General features: G+C 34.6%; 1 protein-coding gene across 5 annotated transcripts in view; it reads left to right on the top strand.

Moving 5' to 3' along the window:
- TRPM3 (transient receptor potential cation channel subfamily M member 3) overlaps positions 1-23,728 on the top strand; it is a 246,351-nt gene that overhangs the window by 120,292 nt on the left and 102,331 nt on the right. Inside the window, exon 1 of one of the 5 annotated variants that reach the window (XM_087957811.1) lies at positions 20,643-20,798. The exons of the other annotated variants lie outside the window; for them this stretch is intronic. The gene's annotated coding sequence lies outside the window, so the exon portion shown is untranslated. Of the gene's footprint in view, positions 1-20,642; positions 20,799-23,728 lie in introns of those variants that run through there. 5 annotated transcript variants of the gene reach the window in all.

Below are 23,728 nucleotides of genomic sequence, written 5' to 3'. Positions count from 1 at the left end.
ACCCAGGTTGATCCAGAAGTTATTGGAGGAACGAGCGGAATTGATATTGGTCGCCCCTTACTGGCCCAGGCGGACGTGGTTTGCGGACTTACAGGACCTGTTGAGAAAACAACCTTGAGGAGGTTTCCTCTCGCAAGGGCCGGTACTTCACCCGGACCCACAATGGCTCAGCCTAGCCATATGGAGGTTGAGCGGAGCCATTTAAGGACCCAACAGATTTCAGAGGATGCCATTGCCACCATACAAGCAGCCAGACGGTCCTCAACAAATCGTATATACAAGGCCACGTGTTCCACTTTCTGTCGCTGGTGCCAGGGGTCTAAGATCAACCCAACCGCCCCATCAATAGGACAATTATTGGACTTTTTACAGGAGGGGTTGACCAAGGGCCTATCTCCAAATACTTTACACAGACAGGTGGCCGCCTTAGCCTCAGTAATATCCTGGGGTGACCTTCGTTCCATAGCGCACCATCCACATGTCCGCAGCTTTCTTAAGGGTGCTGCAAACTTAGGACCTCTTGTAATTCACCGCTATCCCACTTGGGAGCTCAACAAAGTGTTAACCACACTTACAACTGGCCCATTCGACCCTTTAAGAACCGCTAGTCTCAAATTCCTGACCTATAAGGTGGTCTTCTTAATTGTGATTACATCAGCAAGGAGGATTTCCGAATTGGCAGCATTGTCGATGAGAAAGGACCTGTGCGTGTTTCACGCGGACAAAGTGGTTCTCAGATTGGATCCCTCATTCACCCCTAAAGTAAATTCAGTCTTCCACAGAGCGCAGGAATTGGTGCTTCCAAATTTTTGTCCGAAACCATCGCATAGACTGGAGCATCAATGGCATCGACTTGACGTTCGAAGGGCATTAAGCATCTATCTAGACTGCACAGCAGCATTTCGAAAATCTGAGGCTCTATTCCTATCCTTCAACCCATCCACTTTAGGACACAAGGTGTCGTCGACGACCATTGGTAGATGGTTGAGAGCCACCATAGCTAAAAGTTACGAATGCCAGTCCATCTCAGTTCCTAAGGGCATTACAGCCTACTCAACAAGGAGTGCGGCAACATCAGCAGCATGAGCCACATGGGCTTCCATAGATGAAATTTGCAGAGCAGCAACTTGGGCTTCACCATCGCCCTTTGTCAGAAATTATAAAATTGATGTCTATGCCTCAGCGGACACTTCATTTGGCAGAAGAGTCCTGCAGAGGGTCCACAGAGTTTAGGAGTGGATTTTGATCCGGACGTTGTCCCTCCCTAAGGACAGGCCAAGCTTTGGTATGTCCCACTTCTGGATGCTCTGAACAGCTCATGGGAGATACGCCCGTTTTCTGTGAGCTGTGAAGAGCATCCAGCTCCACCCATTTCTTTCCATCTGGTGGGGTTCCGTTCCGGTCAGGGATCTAGATTAGGTGATGAGTTCCGGACTTTGGCACTCAGTCTTCGCAAAACTGGGGGACGCTGAGGAGGTGTCCCATGGAGGAGGAGGAGCATCCCAGAGTTTTAAGCCCAGCCTTTCCAGAAGAGACTGAAGCACCTCCCACTTCTGGATGCTCTTCACAGCTCACAGAGAACGGGCGTATCAGGTAAGTACCAACGCCCTTTTTCACTCCCACAGCTGAACAAACATGCAGAACACACAGCTTATGTGGTTACTTTCTCCCTTCTGTTATGTCTCTGTTAACTCACTCAGCAAGCTCTATATAGTGTAATGGGGGAGGGGACCTGAGGGGGTAGAATTTCAGACTTTAAAATGTACTTTATGACATCTCTTAGTTTATATATTTTTGTTTAATATAGTAATTATTAAAAATTTTCTTGCATAGTAAACTCATTGCACATAAAATGGCAAACTCTGATTTAATATTATTACATATTACCAATTTTATCATTCAATATTCTCAAATATTAATAATAGGAATATGCAATTATGGTCAGGTTTGTTTTAAAATGTTAAAAGACCAGGAACCACACTGTTCACCCACAGATGTATTTAAAGAAACAAAAATAAAGAATGTATTGAAGAAAAAATGACAAACTCATTCTACAATAAGTAGAAAAAGTCTAGAAAAAAATATGCTTTTTTAAAATAAAACTTTTTATTGTATTTTAAAATAACAGTAAAAAAGCAGGGAACAAAACACAAATACATAACTAATGGCTAAAAAGCAAGTGAAGAAAAATACAACAGAAAAAAAATAAAATATAGAGTAAAATATGTTGTTACAACAGTAAACAATTACACTTATATATAATTATCTAATGCAAACATTACAGTATATATACAGTATACAGTATATTATACAGTATATATTTGTGTGTGGGTATGTATTTCTAATATACTTCTATAACTATTATACCATTTTTTTAACTTACTACCAGTATGAATTCAAAGATTACGTCTATGGGCAATCTGCTTGCAAGTAGCAAGTATAATCAGACCTTCAATTCATTGAGTAAATGGGAATATTTATTTGTTTGTTTATTTCCCGCTTTTATTATTATTTTACAAATAACTCAAGACTGTGAACTTATCCAACACACCTTTCTCTTATTTTCATTACCACAACAATCTTGTAAAGTGAATTGGGCTGAGAGTGAGTGACTGATCCAAAGTCACTCAACAGCCTTTCATGACTAAGGCAGGACTTGAATTCTTGCCTTCTAGACTGGTATCTAGTTTGACACTGTTTAGTTTTCCAGCTCAAGTGAACATTTACTCCAGTGTCATTATTCAAATACTCAATATTGAGTGTTTGACTTTTTTTTGTATTGAATAAAATAATTCATCTAGAATATCCATCTCTCTTATGTATTACTCTGTAATGTGATTGCATAATAATTTTCCTCTTGTGATTTAGATCTTGGGTATTGAAGTCATTGGTGTTTTCTTCTTTAAGAAGACTTAAATTTCTAGGCTAACAGGGGAAATAGAAAATAAGAGAAGAGACCAAACATGCTCTTATCTTTCTTTAATTTTTCCATTGTTACAATATCAGTCCTGTAACTTTAATAAGGGCACAAAGAATCCACTTACACTGTCTAGCTGCGAAATTCCTTACTAGATATAGCTTCTGTCACACAGTCACACATGTAGTCCATTACTTTCTCCTAAAGATACACATATGCATGTTTTGTACAGTTGATTATAATGTATAGCTTTTACAAGTGCTTAGTTTTGTTTTGATTGAAGCAACATAAAATATTTTAAATCAATAAATAATACAGAGGAATTATTGAGTCTATCATCTGCACCTCTATAACTGTCTGGTTTGGTTCCTCAACCCAACAGGACAGACACAGACTCCAGAGAGTAATTAGGACTGCAGAAAAAACAATTACTACCCACTTGCCTTCAAAAAGAGGGCTGTGAAAATATTTACATACCCCTCACATCCCAGACATAAACTGTTTCAACTCCTTCCCTCAAAACGACGCTATAGAGCACTGCACATCAGAACAACTAGACACAAGAACAGTTTTTTCCCAAAAGCCATCACTCTGCTAAACAAATAATTCCCTCAACACTGTTCAACTATTTACAAAGTGACTGTACTGTTACTTCTGTCGCTTTGTATCCTTATCCTTACGATTTATATTGACTGTTTCCTAATATGATTTGATTGTTTATTGTACCCTATGACTATCATTAAGTGTTGTACATTATGATTCTTGATTCTTAACGAATGTATCTTTTCTTTATATATACTGAGAGTATTTACACCAAGACAAATTCCTTGTGTGTCCAATCATGCTTGGCCAATAAAGTATTCTGTTCTATTCTAATAAAAGAATTTTCTGTGGAAATATGTTTGCAGTAGGGTGGCATCCAGTATTTCAATATTTATTTTTCTAAAAGTCATATTCTGTGTGAGAATGAAGATTCTGGAAGTCTGTAGGATACTGTATATGATATTTGAATCATACAAAACATATGGGATCCTGGAGATTTTCAATCCTAATTCTGTGGTTTGTTTTATAATACTGACATGGATGTTTTTATCATACAATTGCTATTGAAAATACACTTGTGGAAGCGAGGACTGGTGGCTAAAAGAGTATTTAAGCATTATATAAATGATAAAAAATAATCCAAATGACTTTTTTATTTTTATTGCTTCATAAATAACCTTTATGAGTAAACATTGGATGAGTTTATACTTTCCCCCATTTATGAAAAAGCTTTTGCACTGTTTTTATTTCTAATAAAATCATACAAATATAATTATATTTTACTTCATTACACTTTACTGTCTCACCTAGAATAGAAAACGGTAGCATTTTGCTAATGCTACTTTTTGTGTTTAATTTATTTTAGTTGTCTCTGATGGTGCTGATTGGCCAGGTATATACAATGGCTATAATCTCTATTATCAAACATGTCAGTCATTTTTCGTGCTAATAATGGAAGGAGAATTAAGTTAGCCCAATGATGACTGTTGGAACAACGAAAAAATCTTATGTAATTTGTCATGAGAAAGCTCATCACTTAGTCTGATTTCATGCCCTTTCCATTGTTGGTAAGTGATGACAGAACATAACTTAAACAAAGGTTTGAATTAATAAGATTTTCAGTACATAAAAAATGACCAAATATTCACATCGTATGACTGTCAATTGATTTGGGATCCAGATGGCTTATTTTTAAGAAACTGGAGTGCAAATATATTTTACAATTTTGTTTGGAAATGAGCTTTACTGGAACTTTTTTCTCAAGGGTTTATACCAGATATCCAAAAGGTAAATGTCAACAATGAAAGAGTGAATTTACACTATAATTTTATAAGGCTCTTTTTGTTATTTTGATATCATTATGGTTGGAATCAAATGCCTGTATTTCTTATATGAACATAGCATGTATAGTATCAGGCTGGATTTGATATGTTTGTTTTTAGGAAGCGCTCACATTCTTTTCATTCTTCTTTATGGGTGAAATGTCTATGTTACTAATACTGGTATTAAACATTAAGACAAAAGTACTAGTTGTAAGAAACTAGCAGTAATTTAAAAATGCAGAGTGACTCTATTTATACACAAAATAGCAACATTATAGCTCCTGTTCCTTTGCAAGATTTATAGGCATGCAAAAGAATCGGTATTTGTGCAGTTGCTAATACATAAATCTCTCTTCAGATCTTTCATTGGAAGATTGTACATTAGAGGAAAAGACAATCAGCAACAGCCACTCCTCTTTGCCGTATATTTACTGTATTTTAAATAATAAGAAAAGAGATGTTGGATGCAGAGGTGGTATTCAGCAAGTTCTGACCAGTTCTGGAGAACGGGTAGGAGAAATTTTGAGTAGTTTGGAGAACCGGCAAATACCACCTCTGACTGGCCCCGCCCTCATCTATTCTCTGCCCCCCAAGTCCCAGCTAATCGGCTGGGTCTTCTTTTGTTGCCCTGCACAGGAGAACGGAGCTGGAAAGCAGGTTAGTGGGGTGGGGAGGGAATGGGGTTTTGCAATAACCTTCCCCCAGGAGTGGGGAGGAAATGGGGATTTTGCAGTATCCTTCCCCTGGAGTGGAGTGGGAATGGAGATTTTACAGTAATCATGCCCACCAAGCCACACCAACAGAACCAATAGTAAAAATTATGGAATACCACTACTGATTGGATAAGACTATTTCCAATTGTAGCTGGGCATTAATAAAATGTGCCAGTGGAATGATTCTTCTTCTATCCACATTCCCTTGTTCTTCCTCTAGTCAGCTTTATTGATTGGAGAAATCATTCAGGTAGATTTGGGAGAAAGTGAAGATAGAACACTTCAATTTAAGTGTGCTTGCACAAGATAATTCTTAATTCTTATTAGAGTGCTATTGTTCTTTCACATTGATGCACAAAGGGTTGCAAGCTGTATGTATCCAACATTGAATACATATGCCTTGCATAAAGTATTCCCCATTCTTAGGAGTAGTAGATTAGATCAAAATTATAATTGATTGAGTAAAAATGATTGAACCAGAATGATTTGTTAAGTGATGTACAGTTATTTATTTATTTACCACATTTACAGACTACTCCATTCTCAAAAGACTTTGTAATTCACATGATAAAGTATTCAAACAATATGCAATTAAAGTATACAATTAAAATATTCACACAAGAGCATTCAGAAAGTATGTGTTGTAGTCTGTGTTTTTTCTACAAGAGAATACCCAAGAAGGAAATTAAAGCCTACATCTCAACTTATTACTCTGCTACTTTCAATTAATCAACAGTGAATGAATTCTTATTGACTCATTAAGAAATTTACTGAGATATTTTTGTATTTTTCTTCTGAACTAAACTGGCAAGCCCATCTTTTTTCTTATGATTTAATCTATTATAGAACTAAGACTTTCTTAAATTGAAATTGATTCCTAGTTGCTACAGGGTCATTTTCTTTCTGTAAGTGAAGGTTCAAGTTAATGAAAGCAGCTTCATGTCATTTCATTGCACATTCTACACCTTTGGGACATGCCTGTGATGTTGCTATCCATGTAAAAAATGGCTAAGTTCCTTTTAGGATATTGCAATGCTGCTTTTTGTTTCCAATCCGATCCACTCTTGCCATTACTGTACTGTGTATATAATTTTATTGCCAGAAAGTATAAAAATGGTTTGCCTTTGGTTTTTTTTTTCTAGGATTCTTTTTTCTTCAGTTCTGGTTAGGTCTACTATCCTGGGTTTCTCTTATATCTTTTCATCTATCTAGTTTCCCAGCTTACACAAGTTCAGCCAGATATTGTATTTTATTTATTAGTTGATAGCAGTGAGAACAGTGAGTTCAAGTGAACATTTACTCCAGGGCTATTGAGTATTTGACCTTTTTTTTGTATTGAAGAAAATAATCCGTCTAGAATTTCCATCTCTCTTTTTTATTAGTCTGAATGTAACTGCATAATAATTGTCCTCTTTTTAGCTCCTGGGGATTGAAGCTATTGGTGTTGTGGTTTTTTTCCCTTTAAGACTTAAATTCCTAGACTAACAGGGGACATAGAAAATAAGTTAATCCCAGCCATAACAAGAATGCTATTGCTATTCTCCACAGATATGTAAAGTCTTACATTTTTTTCCTTACACACATCTGGTCTACATCCCTTGATAAACCACACTGTATTTTTGAAATCATCTTCATTGTCAACATGTTATGCCCTTTTGATCAGAACTCTACCAGATATCTTCCCAGGCACGCTTAACAATTGAATTCTCTTTTGTTTGTGAATTCACACCTCCATTCTCCAAATTGTCAGGCATAGATGCACCATACAATACTCATCAAACATGTTGCACAGCTTTCAATGATCCATATTTCAATATTTTTCCAATTCCCAAATCTATATTTGTGATCTTACCATTTCCAACATTCTTGCAATATTTTAGATTTCCTTTTCGTCAGTTTTTTTTCTTAGACACTAAAATACGCAATATTTGCTTCAGTTCTAATACCACTATCATTCTCTCGTAAATCTCAGAAATACTTCTACCACCATTCCTTCGTTTCAGTTACATTAGAAAACATGTCATTATTTTATTTTTAATTATATTTATCCTGCAAGATATTTGATTTGTTCTCTTCCATCTGTTCTAAAGCACATTTTTATGTCCATCAATATCTTTCTGAATTTTCTCTCTCTTCCTTAATCTTAGCTCTTCATTGCTCCTTTGTCTATATATTTTGCAAGTCTCTTTCTCTAAATACACATTGGACAATATCTTTCTCAACCTAAATTTTCCCAGCAGTCATTTCCTTACATTATTTTTTCTCATCCACTGACTCCTTTCATCAGTAAGCTAATCATTCTTTTTATTCTTTCTAATTCAACAGTATATTGGAAAGGAATTCTGTAAAGGGGTTCCAGACTCTCTCTGTCTGTCCATCAGCAAGATAATTCTCCAAAAAAACTGAACAGAATGGGGCCATATCTGGCATGGGCAGAAGAAGCCAGCAAAAGTAAGATCAAGTTCCAAAAAAGTATGATAGTGGCTCAGGATGCTGTTAACACCTGTATTCTGTCCCCTTCCCTCTTCTTTTCCTGTCACATAAACTAGGGTTCTTATTAATGCGGGAGAATAGATTCCGGAAGTCAATCTCTACCTTATTCTGTCTTGTTTGTATTTAGCAGGACTCCATAAAGTTCTATGATATTATTCTTTTCATGTTGTTCCAAGCAGCTGTTATATCTTCTTTCCTTATGTTCTCTTTCTATTATTCCATTGAGAGTGTAATTTAGTTTCTATTGTTTTTTTCATCCTGAATTTGTATTTTCTCTTAAACAATTCTCCCTTCACATGTTCATATCTTTCTCTTCCATGTACTTTTTCCTAATCCAGTCTTGATAATGGTCTCATTATCCTAGATCATTCCAGAGCATTCTTTTTGACATAAATTTTGTTCCTTTTATTCATAGTAAAACTACTACTTCACTTTCTTGAATGTAGTCTGTTTCACAAAATCAGATTACTTTCATTCAGATCTATTTCATCTTTCCCCTCTTAGTTTTATAAGCATACATCTCATTTATTTTTATTTCTGTTGTGTTATACTTTAATTCATTTATGTTCTTACTTTACAAGTCATAAACATGGTCATAATTGGATGAATAGGCTGGAGACTAAAACATACAATGAATGGTTGCAGGAACTGGGCAACCATGTGAAGAAAAGGACCAGGGGAGACACGATAGCAGTGTTCCAATATTTGAGGGGCTACCACAGAGAGGAAGGGGTCAACTATGTTCTAAACCACCCAAAGGCCAGACAAGGAATAATGGATGGAAACTGGACAAGGAGAGATTTAACCTGGAAATAAGGAGAAATTTTCTGACAGTGAGAACAATCAACCAATGGAACAGCTTGCCCTCGGAAGTTGTGAGAGTGCCATCACTTGAGACTTTCAAGAAGAGATTGGACTGCCATTTGTGAGAAATGGTGTAGGGTCTCCCGCTTGGGCGGGGAGATTGGACTAGATGACCTACAAGGTCCCTTCCAACTCTGTTAATCTAATCTAATAGATAGATAGATGGATGGATAGACAGATGCCACATGCTCACAGAGAGAGAGAGAGAGAGAGATCGAGAGATCTGTGTCATTCATTCTGAGTTTGTTGAATCAAGGCTTTCACATTCAATGAAAAAGAGGGTATTGATTAAGATACCAATGGTGTAAGTACCTAAACTACAGTATATGCAATATTATTGTTAAGGACAGTGCTAGCCAATTTTGGCCAGTATAACATAAACACAACCAAAGTTTTAGCCAAGCACTTTCATACCATGGTCTGCACACTAAAATCTCTAATCTAGAGGTTACCTTACATCCAGGGTAAAGTTGCCCACATTCTTTTAAGTGGTGTACTAACCATATCCAAGATAGGAAATATTCAGATTTTTTTTTTGTTATACATTAAAAAAGGATACTACTGAAATTCATATACTTATTTTCTTAGTCTACTAATTTCCATTTGAGGTCCAACATGGCTTAGGGGTTATAGTTATTTGCCTAGAAACTAGGAAAAAATGAAACCAGCTGGTGACTTTGGACCAGTCATTCTCTATCCGTCCTCAGAAGAATGCCAATTTCTGAAAACTTGAGAAAAAATCATTTCTGAAAAGCATTACCATGAAAACTACATAAACTTGTTCATTTTAAGCAGTCAGGTCAATGCTAAAGGAAAGGCAAAAATGTCTAAGCATACTTTGAACTTTCCACTGATCCAAGAGGGGAAAAAAATCAGGCATAATGTTCCCCTTATGTTCAACCATTGGGTGCTGCAGCTGCTATTATTGACTTTTAACTGCCTGAAAGGAAGAATTTTCAGAGCCAGAAGCAAATGGTCTGAAGCCAGACTACTCTACTAACTAACCACAAACTGTTTTCCAGTATATTGTATTCCATAGATTTGTATAAAGATTGATTATATGCTATCAAATTGGTGTTGACTCTTAGACAACCATACATATAGATCTTCTCCAGGATTTTGTATAAAGGCAGTAACATTATCTTTCATAGCAAGCACACAAGTAGTTGATATTTTCATTTAAATATTCACTCCAAGTAATGTATTTGTTTACCCATAAATTTTTACCATCTCCAACTACACCACTACATAAGTGAAAATGGAACCTTTTTTTCCTATGGATAATTTTATACTTACACTGAATTTCATTTACCATTTCACTGCCCATTTCCCATTTTAAATTAACTGCTACCCTTTTAACCATCCTAAATAATTAGATATTCCCAGCAAATTGCCAAACCTAACTCAAGGTCATAAATTATTACAATTGTAAAATGCACAGCCATGATATGATATACTGTAGTTCTACAGAAAAAAAATACATTTTTAATTTTCATATGCCTGGTGTTTTTTTTAGTAAAACAATATTTCCTGCAGTCATTTACAGGTTATAAATCTTGTTAATGTAAATGTCAGCTGTTCAGGTGATGTTGGAAAGCAACTGTGTAATTTTTTTTTCTTTAGGAGCATGGGTTAAGATTAATAGCAGGCATAATAGATGTTTTATAATATGTAGGAAAATCAAACAGCTGTAATAGTGAATGAAGACAAGTTAATTTGAGTAAATTACTAAAATTATCCAATGCATGACATGTTAACTGCTGAAAGCAAGCTTTAACTGAATCAGTTTGTCTCTAAATGGTTCAGTAAAAATAGTAAATTATTACGCTTGTACAAAGCATCATAAGGTCCACCTCACTCCATAGTTTTCCTGTCCACTACAATACATTCTTCCGAATTGCTTTGCTGTGATTTAAAACTGAATATCCTTTGCATCACTTTCCACTTTCATCCTCATTCCTTTTTATATACAATACAACAAATAAGCTCAAACGAAGAGGGCATTGAAGAATGACATAGGGCTGCACAAGGTTCAAGACAAGGTTCAAGAAAAAATAGGGAACTCCGAGCTAAACCATAATTATTACTGACTTACAAAACAGATTTTATTTTATTGCTGCTCAAGTACAATATATTGATATATTTTAATGTGGCAATCTCCGGACATGTTTATACAGGCGTTGTTATAGAAAGAATGCTGTAATACCTTTGGTTATCTAGCTAACTTTTATGACGGAAAGTTTCTGCCACTTCCTGTTTCTAGTAGCTGATTTTTATGGATTTTCTTCCTTATTTGCTGTTTGTAAGCCACCAAGGATTATCCTACATTAGGTGGGCAACTATGTACATTTTTTAAACAAATAAAGAAATCAGTTTAGTTGTTTATGACTGTGGTTATTTGTTGTATTGCATGACCTTAGAACTTTGTATTCTTCTCAGATCTAACAATAACTTTCATAGCTTTAAAAAGGTTTGGAATTGCTACTGTTAAATTAAAATAAATTTTATTTTAGCAATCTTTCCATTCCTTTCATTTATATGTTACATTTTTAATTATTTTTATTTCTCTTGAAACTGTATTATTTTTTTCTTTATTTATACGGAATTATCAGCCAATATTTTTCTCTTATGACTGCAGGCACCAAGAGTTGTAAAAACAGAATCCCAGTGGCTTATTCTCAAGGGAAACTACAATTGCAAAATAGTACTTTTCAGTATTGTACAAGGTGCTTATGTTATGTAACACATAAATACAGAAACCTGGAGGGCTCTTTCAAAACAAATAGATTATTTGTTACAAGAATGATTTGAGTTGTTTCTGTGCAAGGATTCTCTCTCCAGCTGAATTAAAGATTAATTGCATGTGGTTTATTGATCTGCTTCACAAAGTAATGTTTCATGGGTTACAGCATTGAACTATATGAACAGACAGTACTTGAACAGAACAGAATCTGTTATCACTATATAATTAATTATTCAATGATTCTTAAAGTTTGCAAGAATTATATACAGTAGATTGCTAAGTGCTAAAAGAATTGTATAGTAGACATGTGATCACATAGCATTCATCTGATTTTTAAAAAATCAAAGAAAAAGAAAAAGATCAGCAAAACAACTAAGCAAACTGCAGATGAGATGTATACATGTTCCTTTTTCATGTGAATTCAATCAATGTTTAAACGTGCCTTCAAAGTTGCTACTGGATATGAGACCATGAATTTATGACAAACTAACCAACTGCAAAAAATTACACGTTATTGTTAAGAATATTTATTAAGGATAGTTCTATCTATACCCTATAGGCCACAGATCCAAAGTCAAAATGTCTCTTTTGATCTATTTCATTCAATCTCCTTCATCCCTGCTTCTGGCTTTCTGGATATCAGAGTGACCAATTTTTGATCTACCAATATGAGAGTATGACAGATTGACTGATGTAGTGGGAAAAATGCATGCCTCTATATTTATTTATAAAATAATTCCCCAATTGTAGATACCTTTCATAAGACAAGAATCTTATTCTAGGACTGGGTAGAATTAGAACATTTAACAGTTAAAACTTTTTTTAAAATTGATAATGCTGTGAAGTTTTATTTTAATCGATTGTTTTCCTCCTCAGAAATTTAAACCTTCAAAGACTGAAAAAAATAACTGAAGATAAATAAAAAGAGCAACACAATGCTTGCTCTGTCTCTGGTCTAATTTTTTAAAACACAGCTATGCGGCAGTAATGTGAAAATACATTATGTAATGCCACTCAGCTGCCCATTTTTGCATTGAGTTTGGTTCTCCCTATGCTTGCTCTATCTCAGGTATTAACAATCAAACAAAATACTTCCTAAATGGAAATGGAAACTTGCTAAAACAAAAACTTGTTTTTCCTAGATATTTTGAGCTTGGGGAGCGCATACAGCTGTTTGATTGTGCAAATCCTTTGAAAATGGAAGCATATGCATGTGCTTACAGTGCAATCATGCAGTTTTGGAAAAAGACATAGTAATTTCAATAAATCTAATATTTTATCACTACATAATTCTGGAATGGCTGCATCTTCTGGTCCAGTGTCAAGAGTAACTCTGTTTGGAACAGTTGCTGCTAACACTTTTCAGTGAAAGTCATTGAGCCAAGAGTGTTCTCAATCCCCCAGTCTGGAACTGGACTACATAAGCGGTAGGTGAGCATTTGCGCACAAAGCGGCATTTATGGACGCGATGAGCGCACAAAGCCATCCCCTCTCCTCCTGCCACCGCCGCTGGTCTACCAAGCTGGAAAGGTGGGAGTCCTTTGCCATATAATAAATCCCCTGTCTCTAACTAAGTCTTGTTGTTGTTTGTTATTTGTTTTTTTAAATTCTTCCTTAAAGTCAAGTCATTTAATTTAAATTTAATTTAATTTTAAATTAGATTTAAATGAAATTGAATTTAAGTCATGGAGATTTCAGTATTTTTTGTGACACCATCAATTAAAGAATATTAGTGAGGCATACTAGAATATCCTATGTTAATGAGGTCTCTTAAGCTAAAACTAATTCAGCAGATTTATTTTATAGTTGTTGGATATCTAGGATTCATTGTTTTGCTGAATGTACACAGGAGAAAATGAGACTGGGAGAGAAGACATATTAAAGTCACATACCTGTTTAAAAAGAACAGAAAGAAAAGAAGAAAACCGTAGAAAAACCCAATCATTATAAAACTGGTGACATATATTTTGCAAACAGTAAAACAAAGCTTAGCCATATTAAGAAAATCAGATCTCATTCATCAGATAATAGCAACTGAAAATAATGTTTCTGGCTGGTTTTGAAATCTGAATATATGAGATATTACTAACTGTAACCAGGTATCCTTGTAACAAGAGCAATATCAAATAATACAGGTTAGTGTTTCATGGATTCCTTCACCACAAGGCCAATGTTTTGTTCAAATGAAATGTCCAGTAGTTTTCTCTTGAGAACAGCTGTTGGGAGGGATTAAATCTTGCCAGAACTAGGACACTTCTCAATTTAGAAATTTGTATTTGGCATAAATATTTAGCCAGCTTGAAAAATGTTCAATGACCACCCAAGAACACATTTCTGAGAATGACAGCTAGATTTTGGCACACGCTTTAAGGGCTACCTCTCTGTATGCTCATATCCCATTGTAATGATTGCATTAAGTAAGGAACCCTAGCCAACTGGGAAAACAGAAATGACATGCATGCAAAGTCGACATACATAGACAAGACTATGATATTCAGCATGGAAAAATGCTTCCATGCAATTCCAGATATATATAGCCGACAGACACGTTGTTTGCTCCCATATGGCCTGTCAGAACAGATGTAGATCAAGATGGGGCCTGTTATGATCCAATTTATAATCTTTATATTACTAGGCCACTAGTACATTTCTAACTTGGAAAGAAAATCTATATTAGACACTCTAATCTGGAAAATGCTTCACTTAATACATAAAAGCAGTCATTTTTCCCTTTCTTGTCTAACAGAAAAAGTAATTACTCTTCTCAGCCTTTTTTTTTTTCCTATGAAGGAACATAAAATTAAAGCAACTAATCCACTTTTTTGAAGGTATTTAACCAAGTTTAGAGGCTCCAATTAACCATGGCTTAATATAGGCACTAATCTGTATTAATGAAATTCTTCAACAAATTGCATTCAAACAATGCTTAAGAAATAATCAACGTGTTTTAACACAGGCTCTTGCTGGGGCAAATAGTTGGAATGCTCTAGTTAATCAAATTCCATAGAATTTACTTCTACCAACTATCAGAATATGTCCAAGGTTTACAAGTAACTTTTCCAAACCAAATCACTTACAACTTGTGCAGTTGGGGGGGGGGGCGCTTATTAAGCACTAAAGTAGCCAAATCAGTCATTCAGATCAAGTCAAAGCATGCAAATTACTAAGCTGTTTAAGTGCTTTTATTTTGTCCCTTTATTAACTGTACCTTTCCAATACCTTAAACTTTAGTACTAATAATTCATTTTTATTGTAGACATGATTATTAATCTTATTTAATGATGTCTGCATTTAAAAAACAATCCCAATATTTATTCTGCACTTTGAAAAATACACAATATAGTAACGTGCCTTTGACTAAATTGTATATTGTATATTCTATACTAAATTGTAAAACGTTATTCCTAGTTTTTAAAGTCGCTAACAAATCCAAAATCAGATGCATAGGTTAAGGGCTATTCACACAGTCCTATTTCATGCATATGATCTTAAGAGCATGGATGGTTTGTAATAGAGCTTGACTACATTCTAGATATATTCATTGAACTTGAAAGATTCCTTGTTAGAGATTACCAATATACGCCTGAAATGCAGCATAATTATTGTTATTTTGCTTAGCATATGCCATAGCAATTGCTTTCTGTCAACCTAATATGCCAGGGATTGTTTTCATTTTAATAATATATCAAAAAGCAGAATGAATTGTTTCCTGATGACTGCAACCCCCTTTTTTTAATCAGTAGCAAGGAAAATGCAAAGATGTGCTTTTCACATTCAGGTCAACTTTAGTGGCATCCACAGCAAACCAAGATTGCATCAAAATAGTAAAATAGCAGTTGTGATTTCACAGTTCACGTCAACTCTTAAAGTACTTGCATGGGATACAAGCACAAAATCTATTCAGCTTGTGTTAGAATGCACATTTTGTTATATATTACCTTTTGTCCTGCCCAGCCCCATGGAGCATTTGAAACCCAGGATCAAATTATTATTATTTCTTGTTAAGACAAATAAATCACACACTATATATACGACTATCATTGTGCTATGATAGTTGCATAAAGTTATTACATATCAATTTAACCATTAGCTATTTATGTTTATCTATGGTTGCAGTTATGATTATTGCAGTTCTAGTCAATATTATTTTTTTATTTTCAAAGGCTGAAAGATTATTTCGTATTACAAATGTATGTAAGATATTTTATTTATTTTATTTATTAAAGTTAGGGGTTGCCCTTCTCATCTTCAGAGCAATTTAATATGCCATTGTGTAAAAATATTTTGTTTAAACAAATATGTCAGCAAATCTTTATATGATATCGCTAACATATCAATGCTATATCAAGCTGTATCAAGCATAATCTCGATGCATCTGTAAAGCATATAAATGATGAAAGCAATATTGTCTTGAGTTCCTTTGCGTGAGATGTTTTTTGATTAGGCATAGTAATACTGTAATGATGGAAAACTCTAGAGTTTGTCTATAATGCACACATCGTTTCCCCCCTATTATTTCGTAGTCAAGTAGCATAGCATCTTGGTCTATCTGTGCTAATCCAATGAGAATAGTTTACCCGAATTAAACAGTGTATACCTTGATCAGATTAAATTATATTTGAAACAGCACCCATATTATCTGCTTTTGATGAAAGTGTTAGATCTTGGAAGCAGATCCTAGTCAACTATGTATAGAATACCAGATTGTCTGCCTACGGTATATTTTATACCACTCTTCCTTTCCCCCAAAGGAAGACAATACAGGCTATAGTTTTTAATCAGATTTGTTACTGATGTGCATGTGGGTTTTTTTTCTTTAATCATAGACTACAAAAATGAACAGTGCGGTTTCATCCTAACAGCATGTATTTCTAATTTGCATGCTACATTAGAATCCCCTTAATTTACTGTGCAAGGATATAGCACTGTGAAGTTCTTTAATGGGACTGTGTTAGCCCATATATCATTGTAGTCAAATAAGAACAACCATAAACTCATCTTTCTGATATTAGCTATCTCTATAATCCAGGCTGCTGGCAAAAAGAATTTCCATTTTTCACGCTGTTAATTTCTTGTCTGACAAGGGGGTTGATCATAACTTTCATTTGTACTCCTGTTACCCCTTTAATGTCATGGCATAGAGGAAGATAAAAGTGTGAGCCAAACTTCATAGAACTTAGATAAGGAAGTTAATAGTTGAGCATAGAATACAGTAAAAAATACCTTTGGTGTCCAGCATTCATAAAATAAATGATTCCTCTGAATCAGATACTGTTAAGATAGTATAAATTAGTCATAAGTATTAAAAATACTTAACATTTTTGAATTACTGATGTGAAGGTTTCTGGGCTATTTACCGTATAGCCTCAAGAAGAACATTCAATGTATAAAGCGTATCTAAATTATAGACTCGTGTGAACCTTTCTTTGGGTTTTCTCCAAATTGTTTCTTATTATTATAGTTCAAAAAGTATCAAATAAACTATGAATGGTAATAATGAGATACTTCATTTTTTTTGTTATTCATTGTGTTCAAAAAACTATTGGCAACTATTCTTGCTGGCACTCAGGCTGTGAGAACAGATAAAGGTTTAATTTTTAATTGAAATTCTTCTAGCAATACACCTCATGAAGAGTATAAAGAACCTTTACTTTTTCTGGCAAACATTTTCCACTCTCTGCAATGGAATACATTAGCAGTTGAAATGGCCGCACAAAAATATGCTTGTACTTATATACAGTTTGTCTATGCTCCTACAGTTTTGAGCTGCATTATTTTCAGGTACAATTATATTGCTCTGTAGGAAGTAAAGCCAAACTCCTGTTGGAGACAAAATAGAAAAGAAGAACAGAGAAAGGAATCAAAAAATAACTTGTTTTTCTTATTAGGTATAAAAATGCTTCTTCCTTAGTACACCACGATTCAAATTAACTTCTTTGATCTAGATCAGTCAGGTAACTGCAATTAGAGATTAAAACACTGCTGAATATAAAAATTACTGTTTTATATTCAAACCTGCCCTTAAATGCTAAGGGTATGGGGTTATAGTTCTGTGACAGAGTCCATATTGAAGCATTACAAAGAGTTGCAAGGTTCACTACCTATCATTTTCATTCACTGCCTTAGCCAGTGGTTTGATTCTGTATCAAGCAGCTCCTGCAAATTTACTCTTAGTGGTAAGTAAACACTAGTAACTCACTGTCACAGTTAATACATTCAATATTTTGTGGAATTACAGAAAGGTGTGACATATTATCCATCATTTCCTGATTCTAATTATTTCATTTCATTTTAATTTATTTATTTTACCATCCATATTATCAATATAAAAGCAAACAAGCTTTGGAAATTAGGAGGTATTTGTTAGAAATGAAAATAGACACTAAGCTTGATAATGCCTTTAGAAATCAAAACTAGTAGATAACAGTTTACAAGACTTAAACCTTTTGTGGCATTGCCACTGATTTTGAGCTTCCTCGGCAAATAAAGTTCGCGTCAAAATGACATCCTGTAATCTTTTATTTAGGACATCATGACACCCATGTTGTCACTTGTGTCCCCTCGGTGAATGCCAGTGCCGCTGACTGCTTTGATGCACATTTATCAAGCTCCAAGCCAAAACCAAGCAACCGTTACTTTTTCATGCATTGACAGACAGTAAAGGATGGTTTAATTTAATTGAATGAATTATATCAGAAGTATACTACAGTGATCATAAAGGGAGCTGAACTAGATTTCTTGCAAAATATTTAAGTGTCTAACAATCCTATGTTGCATATTATAATTGAGCTGCAAAAGCAGTTTAAGATACTGCATATATAATAGAATATATATAATCAATAAATGTAATCAATTACCACATTTAAACCTCTGGTACTTAGTAAGCTTATTTAAGCATTCTGGTCAAATGAGCTATATACCCATCCTTGGTGTCTCACATAGTGTAATCTCATAGAACGCCAATGGGTTCAAATATAAACCATTAAAATATAGAACATTGTGATTAAGATATTGGCTGCTATGAAAATTGTGCCTGCAATTTGCAGTTCTTAACTACATTTCTTAATACTTGGATTCATCCAACACAATAGAGAAAATATATATTTCTGTTTTCCTGAAATAGATATACAAATAATCCTCAAATTATAATGGCCTTGGAAGGAGGTGCTTTGTGGCCCCTAAAGCACTATCAGATGTTGTAAAATATCATGTTCCCCCTTTGGTCACATGACTGCATTCAAATGCTTGGCAACCAGCTCACATTTACAATTAGTTGCAGTGTCCCTCAGTCGTGATCATGATTTGTGTCATTTTTGCCAATTTGCACTGCTTCAGAAGAATAGGTTCATTTAATGATCATGGCATATGCTTAATGTCCACAGTGATTCTCTTAACTGCCATAAAAAAATGTCAGAAAACCTGATCCAATGCCTAAACTTATGACCACAATGGCTTACAACTGGATTATGGTACCTATTGTGGTTGTAAATTGATAATTACCTGTATCTTTTCCTAGCCAATGCAGGGGGAGCCAAGTCTGAATTGAAACTCTACATAGCTTGTAGCCTTATAAGTTTATTTTTAAGGCAAAATAGGCAAATGTGATCTAAATCAATCGAACAATGAAGAAAAAATATTCATAATACAATAATTATTCTTAAAACATGTGGCATGATTTATTTTAAACTACTAAGTGTGAAATTATTTTATCAGCGGCATTCCTTACAAAAAGAAATACAAAGTATTGAATCCCATCTTGAATAAGCCCTGAAAAAGCAAGAAAAAAAGAACAACCCCAAAGCTTTAAACCTATAATTTCATTACCCTCTTTGCAAAGTTTGACACCCCAATTTTGTTGTATTCTTATGCATATTGATAATCTTAAAAATGAAGTCACCGTCTGAAGACATCCATTTCTTATTCCTTGAAAACATTGTAAAATCTCATGTTTGAATTTATTCTAGACCTACTGTTTTGACATAACAGTATCATTATACATCCTTCCCATATTCATACCATTTAAGCCAATATTTTTCTCTAAGAACTGCTATCACAGATCCTTTTGTTTTAAATAAATATGAATGCAAGTCATTTCCAAAATCTTTGGAGAAGTTCCCTGAAAGGAGAAGCAAAATGCTTTTATCTGAGAATGAAGGTGTGCAAAGAGCATTCTTTTCTTTTCTACCCCCACTTCACCCCCAAGAGCTACTCTGGAGACATACAACTCCTGGAAAAATATGAAATTTAGTACAAAAGAGTGCAGTCAGTTGGAAGTATTGTAAAGTGTGACGGTGACCTTTTATACAGTATAATCTTTCTTATACAAAAATCCCAAAATGCTGCATAAAATGTGATAGTCTCTTTCTATAAGATTTTTTTAAATTTGTCATTGTGTATCTTTATTATTTCATGACTTACTTTGCTCTTGTGGGGATCCAAGAAAATCAGTCCCTAAATTTTGAATTATCTATACGTTTCTGTATGTTAAGAGTTTTACATTTTAAAATTAATTTCTGAAAAATACACTTTTACTGTATTTAAAGACTGCCAAAAGGCAGTTGCAAACTCCATCTCTTTCGGTAAATACTCTTGTTTGGGAACTATAATGTATATTTTAGTTCATAAGATTCCCAGCAATTGCCAAACAAGCACACTTTAATCTTCATTCTTTGAAGATTAAAAATATCCCATGTACTTTTCAGATCCTTTCCAGTTTAATACACTGTTTCTTTTGACGGATTTGTTTCTCTGAGTTGAACTTTCAGGACTCAGAACACCATATCACAATTGCACAAGACCTTTTCTGGAAATGAAAAGAGAGAGAAAGAAGAAAATCCATCCAACTCGCTTGTCAGGACTTGTGCCAGTTAAATACAAAATCTCTGGTTATGTTTTGTTTATTGGTTACGGGAGGGGGGGGTTGGCACCAGATTAGTTCTTCAAATGAAGGCAGTATTTGAAGGCTGCGAGTGAATCTCTTTTGAGCTCTTAATGAGGCTAATCCCATATCAGGACATTCCAAGTAGCTAATGGGCGCAAGTTCATTGCTTACTTTAACATCTCATGGTCAAAACTGGAATGAAAAACTTGTCTGGTGGGCAGTCATGAGGCATTAGTATTAGTAGAATGACCTGCTGCAATGAAATTTAGACAGCACAAATAGATCAGAGAGAGCATGAGATAGACTCAGTGTGGAACGAAAGGTAAACATTGTTCTTTCTGTTATTGCTATTGTTAGTCTTAACAAAATAATGTTGAAACCATATTCACTCAAATGGTATAACGTTTAACATAACATTGTGTTTTATTCATTGAAGCTAAAATAATAAAGACTAAAAATGTATGACCATTAAATTATAAAACATCATTTACAGACTTGGGTGTGCAGTACGGTTTATTTTCATTTCTTCATTTTTGGCGATTTAAACTAAATAGCAATGTTTCTCACGACGTGTCTTTTGTAATAAATCAGTTCAGAGCAGAATATTTTCTTTTACAATTGTACAGAGAAATATTAATAAGCTATTGGCAGCACACCTGAGGTGAAACTCAATAGTGATAAATATTTTAAATCTAGGATGCTTTTTAATATTGTTGTAAATGGTAAGATTTTTTTCGCACCTTACAATTGAATGTTAAAATATTTTTGTTATTTTTTCTGATTGTCATTAATCTTTAGTAGAAATTGGAGCAATCACATTTGTGTTAATGTCATAATTATTCTTCTTTTGACCTGGTGATCAGTTGAACACTGCCTAGTACCTACCAAACCATTGCATACAGGTCTCGCCTGCTAGAGGATGCTTAAAGCAGAAGGCATGATTACCCAGATATTGTTTGGTTAACCAGTTAGCTTTTCTGATGATTTCATAAAATGTTTTACATTTGATTTTTTTAAATATTGTTTGAATATTCCCAAAAGTGAATCCCAAATTACCTGTTAAAAACACCAGTACATAACAGTAATTTTATTCTTTATTTTCAAGCTTCTAATCAACCAAAGGTTAACTAAATAAATAAGCAAATTGAATAAAGCAAGAATGTAAAAGGCAGCATTTAAAAAGTGAATCCTTAAACTGTTTTTTTCCTACTCAGTTTCTGGTGACTAGGAAAAGCATTTAAATTTAAGAAATCAATGGTTTCAGTTGTTTATACACAAAGGGATGCAACTTAATAAATCAAGTCATATTTCATCTTTATTACATTAGTGGATTTTATTTGATAATCACTATAAAACACTTTGCATTATTTAAGTATTTGTTAACAATAACAATGGGCTATTAAATGTTTTGCCTGATTTCTAAATAAATGTTCTACCTAAGGCTGAAGCTTTTGCATCCAACTTCATCACAGAGCATTAAAACAGTTTAAAAAAAAAAAGACCCATTTCCTCACCAGATCAGAATTAAAATGCTCTAGAGGTACCAGACCTCTGTGTCCAATCTGAGGCTAAAATATAAGAAGCAATAGAAAATATACAAACCTCAGTGGGCTTTATCAAAATTAAAAGGAAATAGAAAGAAGAAAGGGCAATTATAAAATCAATGTACATAAATAGTGCCATGTTCAGTATGTGTCCAACACTAATTTTATAAAAATCCACTCTGCTTGGAACTGTCTATATTCTTGAACACTACCTTACTATTCTAAAATTGTTGGTTAGAATCTGAATTATTAAGTTTCCAACAACCTTATGCTGTAAATATTACTGTTATATTTATTAAACATATATGCTACTCTACCGTCAATGTTTCCCATATCTATATTCTATGACAAAAGTTAATTTTTTAAATGATTTTATATTGTCAAACATATTTTATATTTAAATAACATTATATATTAATACAGTTTAAATATAAGTTGTTTTGAGCATTTGTTAAAACAACTTCCTAATGCTTAAAAGGTAATAATTTCCATTCATGGCTTGAATGTTAAAATCTAGACATATTTTCTCCTTTTTCATCTCTCTCTCCTTTCCCTCCCTCCCCCTCTCCCTCTCTGTGTGCGCATGAGTATGTGTGTGTTTGATTTGGTTTATTGTTCCCTTTTGGGCTCATTGGATTTCCTGTGCCTGTGCTATATGAACAGTCATCTATTATGCCACTTCTTGTATCCAATTATTTTAACAATGCCATTAATGAGATATATTGTGTCTTGATGTTCTTCTATCACACAAGCAGCCATACATAGAAAAAATGAGATAGAAAAATGAGATAACATGTACTGGGGCATCATGAGCAAAGCCCACACTTTTAACATCCCAGTCAGGGGTGGGATTCAATTTTTTTAACAACCAGTTCTGTGGGCGTGGCTTAGGTGGTGGACGTGGCTTGGTGGTCATGTTATTGGCTGGGCGTGGTCAACTCAATATCACTCACATCGAGGCACGCATCTCCTCACCAGGCCTCTCATGACTGTGGGGATGCTGCAACAGTCGTAAGTGTGAAAAATGGTCAGAAGTCACTTTTTTCAGTGCCATTGTAACCTTGAATGGTCACTCCACATGAGCAAAGTACCAGCAAAGGAGGGGGAAAAAAACTCCAGAGACGTTCCTGAGACAGGAAGTCTAGTCCTGCCAAGAATGTAATAAGGGTTAACGGAGAGGCAGTTTCTGTAAGCAACACCAGAATGTTTCCTTCCTGCCTTCCTTACAGGATTAGGCCAGTAATTTCTTCTAACAACCAGTTCTCCGAATTGCTTAGAATGTTAACAACCGGTTCTAGCAAATAGGTGCAAACTGGTAGAATCCCACCCCTGATCCCAGTGATAAATACGATATATAAGTGGCAGGGTTTGCATTGTAATGTCACAAAATATTTTAATCACATGTCTATCCTGAAGACACCTATGTTCCCAGCATACTGGTACATCCATCCCCTCTTTTTCCTGTGAATTCCTCCACTGTTCTTCCAAATCTGTTCCAAAGCTTAAGCAATTTTGACTTGTGGAGGGGAAGGAGCAAAATCAGACCTTTGCCTAAGCTGCTGTGCCTTTGATTAAAACGGAGTGTAATGTAGAAAATGGCAAATCCGAGTAGATAAAGATAATGGTTGTGTTATGTAGCCTGTGGAGTTTCCATTCTCACAACCTTTTTCTTTCTGATCAGCAAAACCCGACACTGACATCTAATTAA

The sequence above is a fragment of the Notechis scutatus genome, chromosome 2, assembly GCF_049901735.1.
Source record: "Notechis scutatus isolate UNSWTSFEM ecotype Mainland chromosome 2, rNotScu1.2, whole genome shotgun sequence".
In the NCBI taxonomy this organism is placed as follows: Eukaryota; Metazoa; Chordata; class Lepidosauria; order Squamata; family Elapidae; genus Notechis; species Notechis scutatus.
The sequence above is the reverse complement of the archived record's forward strand: the minus strand, read 5'-3'. Positions and strand labels throughout refer to the sequence as shown.